This window comes from Cupressus sempervirens, chromosome 10, assembly GCF_028749045.1.
Source record: "Cupressus sempervirens isolate cs-2001-9-10 chromosome 10, ASM2874904v1, whole genome shotgun sequence".
NCBI lineage: Eukaryota > Viridiplantae > Streptophyta > Pinopsida > Cupressales > Cupressaceae > Cupressus > Cupressus sempervirens.
The window spans coordinates 75,599,326-75,617,522 of NC_143127.1; the positions used below are offsets into that span (position 1 = coordinate 75,599,326).

At 33.6% G+C, this 18,197-nt stretch overlaps 2 pseudogenes; both read right to left on the bottom strand.

Annotated features, from left to right (window-relative positions):
- Positions 1-4,746: 4,746 nt before the first annotated feature.
- On the bottom strand, positions 4,747-5,368 carry LOC149532658 (glycine dehydrogenase (decarboxylating), mitochondrial pseudogene; annotated as a pseudogene).
- A 5-nt stretch (positions 5,369-5,373) lies between these two features.
- Positions 5,374-17,167, bottom strand: LOC149532659 (glycine dehydrogenase (decarboxylating), mitochondrial-like; annotated as a pseudogene).
- Positions 17,168-18,197: the final 1,030 nt, after the last annotated feature.

Consider the following 18,197-nt stretch of genomic DNA (forward strand, 5'->3'; position numbering starts at 1 on the left):
GTTTATATCATCTAAAACGTAGAGCTTCTTAGTTGGAAACAAGGGATTTTTATTTTCTTCAATCTCAATGGAGGATTATACTATACTAAGGGAGGCTTGAATTGTAAACTTGCCAAAGCAATGTGAGATAGGATGAATGGTATTGATTGGTATAAATGGTGAGATGATACCTTACTTCTCCTTAGCAAGACCAAATACATCTACAAGATCCTTGTTGACTTAGGTGATATCTTGAACCACTTTAACACTACCTAGAACCTTCATTTGGACCCTATTTCCTAGACTAAACTACTTTTGAACCTCTATCATAGACCCATTGAATCTGAAATCACATGCTTCGCATGTCAAATTCTCCTACATAGGTTAGCAATTGTCTTCTCTTATTGTAAATATTGAGAATCCTTGATGCATATCAATTTTGCTTCTAAAGTGTGGTATTTCTTTGGTCTACATCTTAATCTCAACTTTAGTATTTATCAAATTATTTATGGAACTATCTTGGGCCTTAATAAAACTTGCAACCTCTTTTGGTATATTCTTGCATTTTATATTCTATGGCACATTTAGAATTTAAGGAATGGTGATATTTTCAATGGCAAAGTTAGGTGCCTTATTGAGTCTTTTCAAGAGCTTATATATCATGCTATTACTATGTAGATTTCAATGTTAATCAAAATACAATAAGACAAGATCTTGAAGTTGATCAATGAAGGGGTGAATAAGATACAAACAAGAAAAAAGGCAACCTTCGGATACACCACCACTAAACCAATAGAGGATGAATTTGACATAACCTTGAGACAATTTGTCAAAATGTTGATTGAGAATAAGAATAGACAAAGGCAGAACAACATGAGTCCACCCCATCTAGTGCATGTACTAGTAGTTGTATTTCCACCATTAGTTGACCTAATACCTAGAGTAGCAGAGATCATGTACCTTTCAAATTATTCAACAGAGATGGTAAAGTACTAAAATGGTTAGATGGACCAAGGAGGTGACTGCCTAAATCTGATCAATCATGTGGTTTATTTTTTTAATCACTTGAATAATGGTATAGCTTGCATTCAAGATCTAGTAATACATATGCTTATGTATATGGAATTTATAGTAACTAGATTTCTTAAAATTTACCCCCTAAGTGGTGAAACTATGATCGTATCCTAAAATGCTATGATGTAGCTTTTGTCATTTACAAATTAATAGAAAAAAAAATCAACAAGGATAGGAAAATTAAAGAGTCACACACCTCCATTCCACTCTTTAGGAATGTGCCTAAAAATAACATAATGTAGAGAGTCACACAACTGAAGAATTCACATTATAATTAACTATGAATGCCAACCAACATTGTCCAACTATTGTCTATTGAGAAAAGACATCGTCACCTAAGAATCAAATTGACTAATAATTCATGGCCAGAACCTCCATATGGTTATTCAAGAAGAACCATCAATTTTATGATATTTTAGTTGTTTATTTTTATTTTAACTTTTTAAACTTAATTTTACTTGTAGCTTTTAAATATAGATTAAAATTTGACCTTTAACCATTATAATAAAGTTTGTTTATAGTTTTAATATTTTATTTATAGTGGTAGTATTTTATTTAAAATGGTTTTGAACTTTAAAATTTGACTTATTTAACAAATTAATTATATTTTAAAATTATTTTAAAATAAATTCTACTTTTCTAGTGTTGAGTATATTTCTCAATTAATGTTAATGTTGTTTATAGTATATGGATATATAAAGAAGAAAAAAGTAAAAGAGATGAAGAGTAGAGGTAAAAGAGAACTAGATGAGAGAACTAAAACAAATGAAGTAGAGGCAGATAAAGATATAGATAGATCCCTCCCCAAAATTTGTATTTTTCCTCCCCTACTCTCTTCTTATCTCTTCCTCCCTCTTTATCTATCTCCATTTCTATTGATATGTCTCTCTATCACTCTCCATATTTTCCTTTCATCTCTCCAACTTGATTTTGATATCACTTCATCTCTCTACATCATATCTCTTTTTGTCTATATCTATAAATAGCACTTTATCCCCCCTCTCCTTATTGTAATCATGACATCATTCTATTTATGATAGAGATCTCTTCTTATTTCAAAACTTTCGTTTAATTATATTTGGATGCCAAACTCATATACTCACAAATATAGTTTTAGAAAGGCCAAAATTTCCTTGATAGACCTTTCACACATTATCTACCTACCCATTGCACACCAAAGTACAATCTCTAGTAAATACTAATTGTGATTGATGCAATTTTGGGGATTGATTATGTTTGGTATTTTTGAATCAACATTTCGAATCACACTTTGTGATCCATCATTAAAATGAGAAGTACAAGAGAAATAATAAGATAAATTATTGCAAATTAGCTCCAAAGTATATAAAGGATGTCAAAAGGACAAGGAGATTCAAAGGTCAATAAAATTCAACAATCAAGAGAAAATATAAAAAGGCCAAAAAATAAGAAAACTATAAGATAAATGGAAACTCAATGTTACAATTAAATAAAGTAAAATTTAACCAAAGAATAGTTATTCAGTAAAAATACTAGATCATATGCACCAAGATGGTATGCAAAAATGTGGAGACCATGAAAAAAAGTCAAAATTACACATAATGTGATCATTTTATGTGTACTTTTGATCAAATTTTTAAATGGTTCTTGGCTCATTCCCTAGCCAAGAAAAAAACACTAGAATTTTTTAAATTTGAAATAACATGATTGTGTTATGATTTGGCAAACATGATCATGTTATTAAGAACTAAACGAACTACTTCTATTCCTCCATAACCCCATCATATTATGAAGGGCAATGAGGGCCATACATTTTAGTGTTAGGTTTGGGTGTCATGGTAGGAGCACTAGGAGCTTCAATTGGTCCAAGAATCAAGGATGGTGTAAGAGCTCACACCTAGAAATCCAAAGGCATGAGGCTCAAGGGATCATGGATTTCTAGCTAGGGATAGGGTATTTGGTTTTATATTGACATCGGGCACTGGTCAATTATACAAATAGTTGACCAATTCACCCTCTATTTGGCAAGGTAATCATGGAATGGTGGACTTGTTTGAAGGGTCATAGCTTATCAATAGGGGTTGTCCATATAGAGAAATATCTTATTGTTATTGCAATATAGCCTAGGTGAGAATGAGGTGGGTGGTAGAGGGGTACTTCATTCAATAAGTGGCCACATATTCTTCATGACCAGTTTTGATTCATTTGTACTCGATTGATGATTCAACCCCATTCACTACTACATCTGAGACCATTTTTTGATCATTAAAGGTCAAAATTTTGACTCATTTTTTGACCACACTTCGACCAACGTCGACCAACTCATTGGTCAAAAAAAATTTGCTCAAAATTTTGACCAATGTATTGGTCAAAAAACGTTCACAGCCATGGTGCAAACTCTGTCTGGAATTGGTCAAAATTTTGACCACTGAAGGTGGAAAATGTCAACAAGAAAGGTAGAAATTTTGACCATTGAAGGTAGAAAATGTTGACCAAGAAAGGTAGAAATTTTGACCATTGAAGGTAGAAAATTTTAACCAAGAAAGGAAGAAAATTCGACCAATGAAGGTCAAAAATTTCGTCCATTGAAACTGGAAATTTTGACCAATTAAGGTCAAAAGTTTTGACCAATGAAGGTAGAAATTTCTACCAATGAAGGTCAAAAAGTTTGACCATTGAAGGTAGAAATTTCTACCAATGCCTGGGTAAAAAAAAAAATTTAGGCATTCTATAAAATAGTTCACATGCCTTGCATATGATATGACATTTTGCATGCATCATACACTCTCATCCGACTGATGATGGATTAGGGAGAGTGATCTGAAACAATGATGCTAAAAAACACAATCAAATCCAAAATAAACTTGCATTACAAATGGATTGTGAAAATTTGATATTGTTGATTACTTAAACATGCATATATGTTTAAGTTGTGATTGTCCTGGTAGACATGCATGCAAAATCAACAATATTAGATTTCCACAATCCATTTGTAATGCAAGTTCATTTTGGATTTGATTGTGTGTTTTCTAGCGTCATCGTTTCAGATCACTCTCCGTAATCCATCATTAGCCGAATGAGAGAGTGCCGGATGCATGCAAAATGTCATATCATACGCAAGGCATGTGAACTATTTTATAGAATACCTAAAAAATATCGACAGCAACTAATCAAATTGTCGTAAACACCTATAGTAACTAATATGCTTGTTCATTAATATGCCTGATACAATAAGCAAACTTGGCAACTATGCACAACAAGTTATATGCTAAAGAGATTTGACATGGACTATCCACTCTAATTTGTGGAAGCTCCCCTGACAGTGCATTTGAAATATCTGTAGGTAACTCCAAAATTAAGTTGTGGGATCATATCAATGGTTGTTAGTCAAAATTTTCTCTTGAATAGGGTTGTGAGGATATTTTGTCAGCATTTGGTTCCTAATTTACTCAAGAATTGGGGTCTGATAATATTGTCTTACAAATTGTTTATTTTACAATGGAGTTGTATCTTTTATTTTATTCCTTACTAATAGAAGTTTATCTGACCCTGAGATGATCAAATCCACTTGATAAATGTTAATCTCTCTTTAAGTTTTGCACTATTTTCTATATTGAGAATAAGTCAATTCTTGAACTATCTACGACTATTGATTGCCTTGTGTTTCTTTTTATTCCTGTCAGAGCCTTCATTCAACTCTATCTACCCTGCTTGTCATTCCAAAACATAAGGATTTATAATTTTTTCTCTATACACATTATCTGCCATCAAACTAGTATGTTTAATGTCCATTTTCCCATTCTCAATTTCCGTAATCTCCCTTTTTATTGATATTGGTAGAATCATGGTTGAGCCCCGTGGTACTATTGATATCATATCAAGTGGTTGTGGATTCCCTTCAGGAGTAGTAATTCCATTTATTGGTACCAGAGGTTGTCATGGTAAAAATGGTGCCAAATGCTTCTTTACTCCTATAGGCCCCATACTAGAATGTAGAATGTAGAATGTCTTGTAAAGATTGAGATGCCATACATCCACTCCAATTCAACTCAAGCTAGTTAGTCCAACCTGCACATTCATGTTTGCACCATCCATGTACACTTGACTATCATTGTCATGAATGATTTAACATATCTTATTTAATACCCTCCTCATACACACCATGCATTGAAGGATAGGTAATCATAAGTGCTACAAGGTTTCCTTATTTTCCTGTACATCCTTCATTTTCTTTAGCAACAGTTCAAACAACAACAATTTTTATTCCACACATTGTAGCACTTGCAGGATTCATTCCATGATTTGAGACAGTAATGATAGAAGTGTTTATACCCATCTCCCCTTGCTTAACGATAAGCATATAACCTTTACAATATCAAGGAGTGGAGCATCCTCAACATTAACAGTGCCTAATTTCTTTAATCCACTAATAAATGCTCCCACCAAACCATGTACACATTCTACATTTTTTTCAATCCTGCCAGACCATGATAGATTGCATACATAGAAGATATATTGTAATTAATGCATGTATCATGTAGATATTTCTAGTGGCATTATCTTGCCTGATGTGTTGCTCCCTTGTCTACATTTCAATCCTTAGCACAGGATTCCTATGGGAATCCACATTAACTCCAATAATCCTCCCAGGCATCATTCATTTTTACTCTTAAGATGTAACCAAGCAATATAAATGAGGGGCCCCCATAGTCCAGGGGGACACCAAATCTTTGAGAAGACCCAAAGATGATATCCACCCCAAATTCCTCAAGAGGCTTCAGTATTGTTAGTGTAGAAAAATCAGAGGCCATGACAACCTTCACACCATTAGCATGAACATTCTTAACAAATTAAGAGTAATCAATAACTTCCCTCTCTATCCTAGGGTGTTGAACAAGCACCCAACAAACATCCTTGGAACTATAATCAAAGTACTTTAGATTAGATTTAATGACATTCAACCCCAACCAACCTACCCTTATATGGCACACATCAAATGTCTAAGGATGAGAGTTACTAAAAATGATAGAAGTCTTCTTATTATCTTTGGTTATATCATTACATATCACAATAGCCTCAAAACTAGTAGTGGCCTCGTCCAAAAGAAAATCATTTGACACGGGAGCCCAGAAAGATCTAATATCATGTTCTAGTGATTCAAAAAAGATTCTAGTATATCATGGAAACCATGTTAGGAGGGGACAAGGGACGACGATGGGGCTGAAACCTACGATAAATTATACTCTATTAAAAGTATTAACTTATTACAAATAGGGATGCACTTGAATTTAGGCACAATGCCTAGAGCTCACTGCTCAATTAAAAAAATGTCTTACTGCCTTACATATATGGACAACAACTCATAGTTCACAAAGTTCTTGATATCATCCTCTTCATGCATGTTCAATTTCATTGAAGCTCATTGGATTCCACTCATTCCTGTTCACAAGATCATCGATGTATGGCTTGCATCCACACACACACCACACACACTTCAGTCATAAAAGATTACATTCATTCATATAATTCATCAACCTTGTAGAAGAAAACAAGGAAATGATTAGAAGTATGAAAACATCAGGAAAATAAATAAATTACAACCTTTATCTAATGGCTTCAGTAGAGACTTGAAGCAGGTCATCTCCAAACAAATCTAAGTTCTCTTTATACAATTCAATTGGGAGACTATCTGCTGCTAGGGTCTTTTCATCATTCAGCTTTTGAATTGCATTTACTGTTTCTTATTCTGATACAGTTTAAATATTAATTATTTCTACAATATCATCTATAATCTTATTGTGAATTACATTTTTTCTTAGATCTCTTGCACTATGTCCTTGAAATGAGAAAAGTATCTTATAGAACAGCGAAAGTTCTTCTCTATCTCTTTAAGATCACTTAGCAATTTATTATCAGCTCATATATAGTCAACTTGTTCTCAAACATTCTTAACTTTCATACATCTGAAGAAGAGTTTTAAACTCTTATCGCCATTGTTAAGTCAATTTATTTTGGCTCTTACTCTTAATCCTTTTATATTTTTAGCATGTAGATTTCTCAATAATTTTTTTGCTATGATTAACTCCTCATTCAATTTTGAGTTATTGGGGTCATTTGAATCTTCTTCTCTAGTTTGAACAGATCTTTCTGAAGGTCATTTTCTATTTTCCTATTGTCTAAGGTTGTTCTTTTGTCCAATAGTTTGAAATATAGTGGCCAATTTTTTATTGTTGTCATTCCATATTTTAATTGCATTTTTATCTTATAACGTCCATCTGTTAATTTCCCTGGTGGTAAAGACTGGGTAATTGCAATTGTCTTTTAGTAAATTGGTGTTTTGAAGGAATTTATCTTGCTTTTCATTGTCCTAATGTTGATCATTAGATATATGATTCTTACAGTAGCAATAATGATGATCAGATAAAGAACAAGGGGTAACCTTGACACTACATTCATGACAGTCTGATCAAAGCTAAAAAAATCTTTATTGCAATAAAATATATCCACTCTGCAATATATCCTTATACTTACCTTTTGGCAATTACACCCAGTAAACCAATTATTTTGGTTTTCTTTTCTATATCCTTCAAGAGGATCGAACAGGTTGAGCTTAATTTTCATTTTATTCTATTAACATTTTTCATTTCCTTTGCACTTATCTCACTTCCTATAGATTTGTCCTCCCTACTCTCAACCATGTTAAAGTCAGCTTCCACAATCCAAGGGATGTATTGAAGCCCATATATCCATTTCCATAGCTCATTTCTCTCGTAATGTGCAATGGGAGCATAAATTGAGCACCACACAAACTTTTTATTGTCTTCTTCAATAACAATCTAGATAACCCTGTTGTAAGGAGAGATTTAATGTCTGATTGCAAATGGTACCCATTTTTTTGATGTTTTCATATTGCAAAGGTGTGAGTGGTGGTGTAGGTAAGATTTGAACCTCATAATTATAATTTATACATTTAAAATTAGCACACTAAAAGAATTTTAAATTAACTACTACCAAAGTAATATACAGATTGTTCAAGGTAAGGTGAAACAAAATGTACCTGATAGGAAGGTCCCTCAGCTTCAGTAAGTGAACCATGTGTGAGTGCTTCTACTAAAAGACATCGATTAACAAAGTGGTAATTTAGGTATGATTCCAATTCATCCAAATTTGTGTCCAAGACACTCGGATAGTTGAAAGAGCGTTGAGATGCAATGTCTACTGATTTGACTTCAATGCCAACTTCCATATTCATCCACTGCATTAACTCAATAGTTGCATTTACACCACCTCCCACCAGATGTGCTCCAATCAAAGCCTCCAAACAGATCCTCCTATAAACAAAAGAGAAAGAAACTATGTCAATTTCCATACATAAGAAAAACATGGACACTTGCAAAAACCAAATCAGTATTTACTTGAAAGATTGAAGGTTGTTCCTCATTAACATGTTCCCCATTTTCTTCAACAAGATCTATTAAAAAAAGTGGTCCTCTCAGATTATACAGGTAAGCAAACAAGCAACAAACCAATTTTGGAGGAAAGCCAACTCAAGCAAAGTTCAACTAGAATGTGGATTAGTTGCACAAATTTGTGTCTACAATATTAATCATATCCACATTTCTGACCACAGTGGAAAAATAAATAAAAGGATTAGGAAGAGGTTGAATACAATTAAATACTAAAATCCATTGAATCAAATAGAATGGCACATTTAATGAAATGGCTAAAGGGTGTATAACAGAAGTTGAAAGAAGTGCTAAGTATGCACTTTTATCCTCTACAACTCTACAGTAACCTAAGACAATGCCTCCAACTGGATAGAAAATAAATCAATTTTTGATAATGGCTGCATGGACCATAGTGGACAACAATCACAAGTGCATGAGCTCAGATAGGAAGTTCAAATGGGTCAATCGTTGAGTTGGATTGTATCAGGCAGAATGAGTACTCCAGTATGCAGATCAGTGATCAAAGGAGAAATTTTTAGACTTTCCCTTAGCTTCTATGGCTAGCCATACCTCGTCCAGGGTGGCATCACTCCATTCCAGGGTTGGCATTAGGTTTGGAGGACACATTCAGAATGGATCAGAACTACAGGGTGGACTAGAATATTTATAATCATTTAGCAATATCAGCTTAGGCACATAGAAGTTAAAATCCATGGCATTAAAAAAAAAGAGCAGAAGTATCCTTAAATGGAAGATTAGAGTTGTAAAAGTGTCTTTTAGTGTCTTAGCCTTTTGGCTTTAGTTTTTTATTTTTTTTCCTATCTCCTGCTCATTTTTCCTAGCTGAATCTTACTATCAAGACTCAGAAAGTCTACTCATAACCCAAACTCCAATATAATTGCATTAGAGTTATGATTACCTTAATACCTGCTTGGTGTGCCACCAGCAATATTTACTCTTCCCTTCAACATGGAAACCTGGATATATTTTAGAAGATTGATGTCAATTGATAACTAAAAGCAATAATATAAGACATTTAGGCAAATTGACAATCAATTGCAACATCTTGTAAAAGTTCAACCCATAGATAAAACTAAGTAGACCAGATATTTATATCTGATCCAAAACAAAATTTGCAAAAGGAAATGTTATCACCAATAAAAGGAAACACACGTGCATATGCATGTGCTTGAACTTTGTATATACACTCAAAGACTTAGGTCTACATTTAAACAAGAAATTCAAAAGCCTTCTGAACAAATCAATCTTATCTCAATTTAGATTATGCAAATGAAAGCACAACTTTTACTTCTTTACAATGATTGATACATATTAGATCTATCCATTCAGAATGGAAGGCAAATAAGCCTTTTCAATGAGGTAATATCAAATAATTTCTAATTATTCAAACAAGAAAATGAACTACCTTACTCTATGATTTGAAATAGTGAATATCAAATGAGCCATATAGAACAATCAATGAAAATGTTCTAAGTGGTCAAGCAACCTGTCAAAACTGCATAAAGATCAATGGTATGTAATAACCCCAACTAGGTATGGCTTCAATAAGCACCAATTTCCTTTCCAATTCAGTTGTTTGACATTTCATCAAACACTTTGACAATGACTAACCCTCACTGTTATGCAGTTTCTTATGGGATTTTTAAGTGATTCTTCTAGTTTGAATTTTAGATAATATGTTGGAAAGAAATGATAGTACTAAAACTTCATCAAACTAAGCCAATTCTAAATATGAGAATCAAATTTATAATGCTGAATGTACCAATGAAACTCATAAAATTGAAATGCGAATAACTGATATCAGGAACAGTGTAATAATCCCTGCTTGCTCTGATCAAGGAGATCAAGTTTGGGCTAGAAGTATTTTGTCAAATAGTTAGCATGTAACCCAGGTCTTAAGCTTGGATACTACTGTAAGAAATCACTCATGGGAACATAGTAACAAGACCAAATGAATGTGAAAACAATATGAAAACTCAAGAGATAACAGTTCTAAATTTTTATTATTCTCCACTATAGCAGAGCTCGTACAACATTTAATCTATCTGAAACCATGAAGGAGCAATCACTAACTATATCCCAAGAAACTAATCTATGTTTACATTACTAACACAAGTTACCAACACAAGAAAATGATAAAGAGAACCTGGTATAAATCACAGATAACAGAGGAACTATGCTTCTGTTTACGGCATGTCTTTAATGATCTCAGTTCGAGGCTCCTAACTCCCAGTTACTCCAACGTGCACCAGCTATTGTTAATCTATCACAACGTGGTGTCTTTGACCTGTGAACTCTTTGCAACTAAAGCTATCTGTGCAGTCGGCCAACTAGTACTCTCTCTTCCTCCTTCACACACTACCCTTTTAATGCTACAAGGTTCTGATGCTACACATGACTAATGAAAAGTTTCTTTGTGGAAAATTCTTCTTGTCCTTGGAATGATTTGGAAGAAAGTTTCTTTACTGCCACTTTAGTTCCATCATGAAGTACCCCCTACCTTGAGAAAATACATGAAGAAAATAATTAAAACATCAAACAATACTAACAATAGAAGCTACAAAATTAAAACATCAAACAATACTAACATAAGGAAGGGATAAAAGATAGTGGAACCACATTGAGGTTGACGATTGGGGAGAAGGATTCAAGATACAAATAAACAATAGAGAACATAACTTGTAGTGAGTCACCATAAACATGGCAGTGAAATTAGACAAATGTAGCGCTTGGCTTGCTAACAATCAAAGACTGCTGACAAAGAGGCAACTAAATTGGTCCAAGCACTAGAAAAACACAAGGAGTTGTCTCCAACCAAATTTGCAGACAATTAACCACTGATTTTTGGTCAATAAGGATTAACTCCTTAAGTCCTCTCACCAAGTTAGCTCTCCAGGTCATCTCACGAAGTCGACTCACCATCTTGTCTCACCAAGTTGGTCTCTCTATGTAGGCTCACCAATCTGCCCCACCAAGTCGCCTCTTTAAGGCCACTGACAATGTCCCAAAGTAATGGTATATTCCTTCTAATAAAATCAACTTTTCGGCTTGGTATTAGGAGATGATTTCATAAAATTTATCTATGAACCAAAACTGTGATAACATGATAAAATAATTAGCTCCTCCGACTGGTTTGGAAAATTTAATTTAAACTCCTTATACAAAAATAAATTTTATAATCAAAATCTACAAATCACATGTATTTTTTCATTGAGATTTTCCAATTAGAATATGCTCAAGAATGAGCATTTACAACTATTAAAAATATCACTAGCCCATGTTAAGCATAATGATCATAGTATTCAGAAAATTGTCAAAGGTGGGGCTGTGTAATAGACTACTTGGGTTGGGAATTCATTAAAGATGATAAATTTGCAATAATGAATTAAACATTGGAACCTCTGATTATTTTCTTCTTTGGAAGGTGAAAAGATCTAGCAAGTGACCTTGACATAAACCTGCAACAAGATTATCCATCAACACATTTTATCAACATTGGTTAGGATGAAACATAAAATAGGGTTTGAGTTACTTTATTGGGTTTTGCTCTGACTTACATGAAAGTGCGTCTATTTGAAATCTCATCTTCACCTGCAAGCTTGAAATACCCAAAACTCCCAATGTATCTGTGCTTTCTATAATTATTATAAACTTTGGTATATATAGAAGTGGTGATGTGACCAAGCTGATAAGGATTCAATGGCCATAACTTTGCTCTTCTTCCTATTTTTCTCACAGTCTTGAGCACCATCTTTTGATCCACAGACCCAACAACTATTATCGTGTGCATGCTAATCTCTATGTCCACAGTTTGCACACCTGCAGAGTTTTATGACAGAATTATCAGCTAAAGTTTGAATGATTTAACATATCTTATTTAATACCCTCCTTCCTTAGTTTCTCCATATTGATATTTTCTTTAGCAATAGTTCAAACAACAACAATTTTCATTCCACACATTGTAGGACTTTTAGGATTCATTCCATGAGCTGAGACAGTAATGATAGAAGTTTTGATGCCCATCTCCCCTTGCTTAACGATAAGCATATAACCTTTACAATATCAAGGAATGGAGCATCCTCAATATTAACAGTGCCCAAGTTCTTTAATCCACTAATAAATGCTCCCGCCAAACCATGTACACATTCTACATTTTTTTTCAATCCTTCTAGACCATGATAGATTGCATACATAGAAGATGTATTGTAATTAATGCCTGTATCATGTAGATATTTCTAGTGGCATTATCTTGCCTGATGTGTTGCTCCCTTGTCTACATTTTCATCCTTAGCACAGGATTCCTATGGGAATCCACATTAACTCCAATAATCCTCCCAGACATCATTCATTTTTACTCTTAAGATGTAACCAAGCAATATAAATGAGGGGCCCCCATAGTCCAGGGGGACACCAAAACTTTGAGAAGACCCAAAGATGATATCCACCCCAAATTGTTTTGTGTTGGTCTCATTTTTAGCTTGTTGCATGTTTCCCCAGTAAGACTGTGTTGCCTCCCATTATGACTCTAGTGCCCATCAGATAATGCATTGCTTTCTGGGAGATCCTGGGTTCATTCTTTACTTCCTTCGTAGTCCTTGACCCTAGTTAGAATCAGTTGTTGCCTTATTTTTTGAAGACACCAAAAATTAAAAATTTTCAAGTCATTTTCCCTCTGTATGGGGAATTTTATAAAAAATCTTAACTTTCACACTTATCCAACCTCAAACCTTAACTTTCACATGTTTGGAGCATTGATCAAATTGGTACACTTGAGATCATTGCTTGGCAATCCTTGGCGAAGGAAGGCTCATTCCTTTAATAGTGAACTTATTGGTTGGTTGCAGACCAGCTACACCACTATGTAGTTTGCCATAATAGTAGAGATTTGGCAAGTTCTTCTTGGCCAAGGCAGGGAGAGTTCATCGTCTCAGACACGTGTAGGCTTCTTCCAGCCACTTCTGAGGCAATCTAGATTGAGGCATTACTCAAAATTCATGCTAAGACTATAGACCACTCCTATGCTTCGAATAGAGTGTTGAAATTGGTGATATCAGAATGTATTTCACAAATTCATGTTATGGGCAGCAGTAGTCGTGGATCATTTTAGACCTACCACATGCGAAGTATCCATTTTATGTTAGTTTGAGCTTCACTTGGTTTCAAGAATACTATAATATTCTCTACTTAACAAGGCCAACCACATGAAGGTGGAAGCTCATCTGGCCTCACCCCCCTCCCCCTAACATCAATCTAAAGTACCCATTATCATCTAATTACATACTTCATTTATTCATTCATCCATTTATGAACTATAACATTCAATCAATACAATCACATAACATTCATTAATATGATATAAAATTCATTAATACACAATACTAATCAAGAATTCATTAAGACATAACAATATTCATTAACATAAAATAAAAATCAGTATTAATACGCATCATTCATACATAATTACTTAAAACAAAGTTCTTTCATTATCCAACAAGGTTTATCAAACAAGATTTTTAAAACATCATTTCTTCTTTTTGTTTTTCTAAGCTCTCTTAAGAAAAGCGCTCATAGGAGTATCCATAGCTGCATCATTCTTCTCCTCTTCTAGCACGTGTAATGTCAAATTACGATGGCTCCTTCTCTTTGCAGGAGCATGAGGTTGTTGCACTAAAGGGGGCTCTGTTGCAAGAACAAGTGAATGGGATAAATTGGCATACTCCTTTTCTTTTTTTAACTGTTACTAGTCTATAATTAAGTGCTAGTACAACATAACATGCATTTTTCTTACCTGACAATGCCACATCATGTACATTAACATTTTGATTTGCTGCCATGTCAACATGTTGAACACTTGGAACATGTTCCACTACTTTGGCATGATGTTGAACATGCTCTGAAATATTCAAAAAAAGGATACACGTCAAATTGCAATTGAAGATGTTAAATTGTATTCATAATTGCATAGTTAATTTCCAATAGCAAATTAATATCTCCAACACTATAATGCATATTATGGCCTTCGTCACAAGCAGGTTCTATGGTAGGATGTGAAGGCTACAATAAAATGTTATGCACATTGTTATGCAGTCAATTTACGTTCAAAACTAATACCAAAAAAGAAAAGGATCAACTATTCAATTTCATTTACTTTTCATCTAACCAATTTACCTGTGAGATATCATTTGGTGAACTGGATTCTTGGGCAAGGCTTACAGATTCTTTGCGTAGGCGTGCAACCATGACTTTATAGCCTTCCTTCAAGGCAAGTTTTCTATCTTCATCTGTGACCTCCACATTGAATTCTATGCCCTGTATTTTTTGCTTAATATCATCAGTTTTGTATGTATGGTTTTACTAGACAAAATTGTTTGAAACATTATATTTAAAAAAAAAATTCATATCATTGCTCCTACTTACAACTCGAGACTGGAGATTCATATTTAAGAATTAGTTATTGAGTTACACCTTCTTTTGAATATCTTTAGATATATGTAATTAAAGAAACCCAAGAGGAATATATATAATTTTTCTGAATAGTAGTAGTATGAGAAGATTTGAGAATCAAGGAAAGTGGAGAAACAATGTAATTAGGAATGGAATAATGGTAGAATTTAATTCTATTCAAATCATTTTTTTCTTCATTGTTCTTATGCACATTTCTATGTTCTTAAATTTTTGAATCATCATAGATGGAGTAAACAAATTTTATGGAACTATATTGTATTCAAAACCTGCACTAATTGCTATTTGGTTTGAAGATACTAAATCTATTTATAATTTCTCTATTCTTACCTTGGTGGCTGGTCACGATGAGTATGAAATGGTTTAGCAATAGTTTAAAAGAGAGTTGTGATTGAAGTCATCACCAATTACAATACAATTTCAAAGATCTCAATTTTGTTTTGCTCCAAGTCAATTCTTGGTATCGGTTATTGGTTTCAAGAAGTTAAATGTTTGAATATGAAATTGGGGTATGCTTTATGATACTGATTTCTTTTTCAAGATTTGGTTTTAGTTCTACATCAGATTTAAATAGTCCCAATTTGGGAACAGCAGCAGTCTAGTATGATACATCGGGTTTCTCTTTAAAATTGATTAAGCAATGATTAAGTCTTAAACATTCTTATGCATTGAAACCCAAAATAGTTCCAGACAAACCGGTCTGTGCATATTGGATTGAGTGTAGCCAGATAATGGAAGATGGTTGAATGTTGCCAAGAGACTTGTTGCCACAGTCACAATTAAAAAGGGAACAAATATCATTTGTAATTCGTATGGATGTTAAACTGTATTGAAGAAATTTTTAGATTGGTCACAATATGTAAATTGAATGTGTGTTTGTAATGATAGTGACGCCATTCAGAGGGACCCGAGAGCAATCCATTTTGCAGAGGTATGTCATTGAAGAAGCCATGCCATTGAAAATCTTAATGGTTATATTATACTGATAGAATTATAGGACATAATGAATTTGAAATGGACTTTGCTGAAAGAGTTTATTTTTTGATGGGAAACAATTATAGAAAGATGTTCTAAGTAGTCAGTTGCATTACAATTTTTTTACTGTCATTTAGTCCATTTAAATTTTGACTACTCGAAGTTCAAAATATTTTAAGTCTCAATTCAACATTTGGAAAAGGAGTGAGACAATTAAGCTATTGTATTGTATTGGAGACATTATTGTCATCAACAAATTAAAAGTTCTTGTGAATCTCTACTTGATTTTTGCAAAGAATAATAATGAAACATGCAAATTTGAATCACTGAGTAGATTCTCTGCATCACATAAGGCCCAAGACCCAAGAAAGCTAAGATCATAGAACAGAAGAAGATAGATAAAGGTAGGAAATTTTTAAGTTAAAATATGAAAATGAGGAAGAAGAAGAAAAAACATCAAAACTCACACAAACTAACATTGAAGAGAAAAAAAGAAAAGAAATGGAAACTGGATTTGAAAAAGATAATTGCAAGGATTAAGAATGAACGAAAACTGGATCAAACCCCAAGATGTAACTAATGATGTTAATTAGTTCTATAATACTGTTAGAAAACCTACAGGGAACATAACCTACTATTGGATCATAACCTACAGCATATCACATTTACCATTGAGCCTATGCAAACTACAAGGAACATTGGAAATTACTTGTGTGATCTTACTTGCAACCTTAGCATGCATGGAATTTTGATCAAGAGAGGATAAGATACTCCAATATTTTATTCTACAGTTAATATGGTCATAAAACACACATCAACACTCCCCACATACAATGATTTTACAGTCTAGATTATTGTCTGGCATATTTGTTGTTGAGGAGTTCTTCGTCCTAGTTATGTTTCAGTGAAGAAATCTATATATTTTATATATATCAACATTCTTGGAACTTTCTGTGTAATAACTTGCTAGTCATCCTCTGAAAGTTGAAGTTATATTGATGTAAGATATGCCTGGCCGGATACTACTAGATTAGGGTTTTTTTCCTGTATTAAGGACTATCATATGTTTACTGCCCTAAACTCCCCCACCATTTAAATTTAATTAAGAAGGATGCCGCTTGTGGTCCACAGAAGAATTCCATATTAACCTTCTCCATGTTTAAAATTTTATAAAAAAGCATTTATTGCAAGTGCCAATTACCTTGAACAACTGCATCAGATTTCTCCATATTCGGAGGTTGTTTCTTTGTAGTGTTCTGATTCTATGGATTGTTGGCTTTTTTGGTCTAGTCCTGTCTCACTGTACATACCCTAGTCTAGTTCCATGGTTGAAACTAAGTGTTTCCTCTTCTAAAGGGCTTATAGAGAATTTGGTCACATAGATCTACCTACGAATAAGGAAAGTGTTGGTTTGGGGCCTTCGATTTTGTTTTTCTCACTTCTATCTACAGATATAGGTGGTTTACTGACAGAAGTGAATGTTATCAAATTATTTGTGTGCTTGAAGACATGAAATGGGTTTCCAGGAGAGTTATTTACTATATTTTCCTATATCTTAAAGAGTATTTCCATTTCCTCCATTTTCGAGTCTCCAAGAATAGAAATAGAAATGATAAGACCATAGTTGATGCTATTATTAACATAACATCAAAGCTAACTAATTAAAGTGTAAATATTTAGTGATACAATAAACGCTACAAAAACTTTAAAATGTGGAATTGTACGAGTTAGTGCCAAGCAATTGACTTGATCCTCAAGACATTGCTGGAACTATTGAAAATTGTAGCCTGGTCATGAAATTTATGAGAAGAATTTACCAGTATCAAGAGGTATCAATAAAAGATGCAATTGCATCCATTTCCCATTTTAAAACAAGAGCATCAACAAAATTATCCAAGCCTTCACCCTGCATTATATCTTCAATAGGATGATGATTTATCCCAACTCGGTGATTTGTTACATATAGCCAGACCCACTCTAGGGTCTGACTAATTGCTCTACATTGATGGGTTGATTTCAGATCATAAGAGTGTTGTTATCTAATGAAAGAGGATTCTCTACGCATATTAAAAGAGACAAAACCCATGACTACACTGGAAAGGGTCTGTAACTTTATCAGCATTAAGTGATCTAGCATGAATGCCACCAGCATCAATGTGAAGAGGTTCAAACTTGTGAGCACATTGGATAAACAAGGGTACAATTGATGTAGATAAGTTTTATTTGTGAATAGAATTTGTATTGAAGAAAATGGGGTAC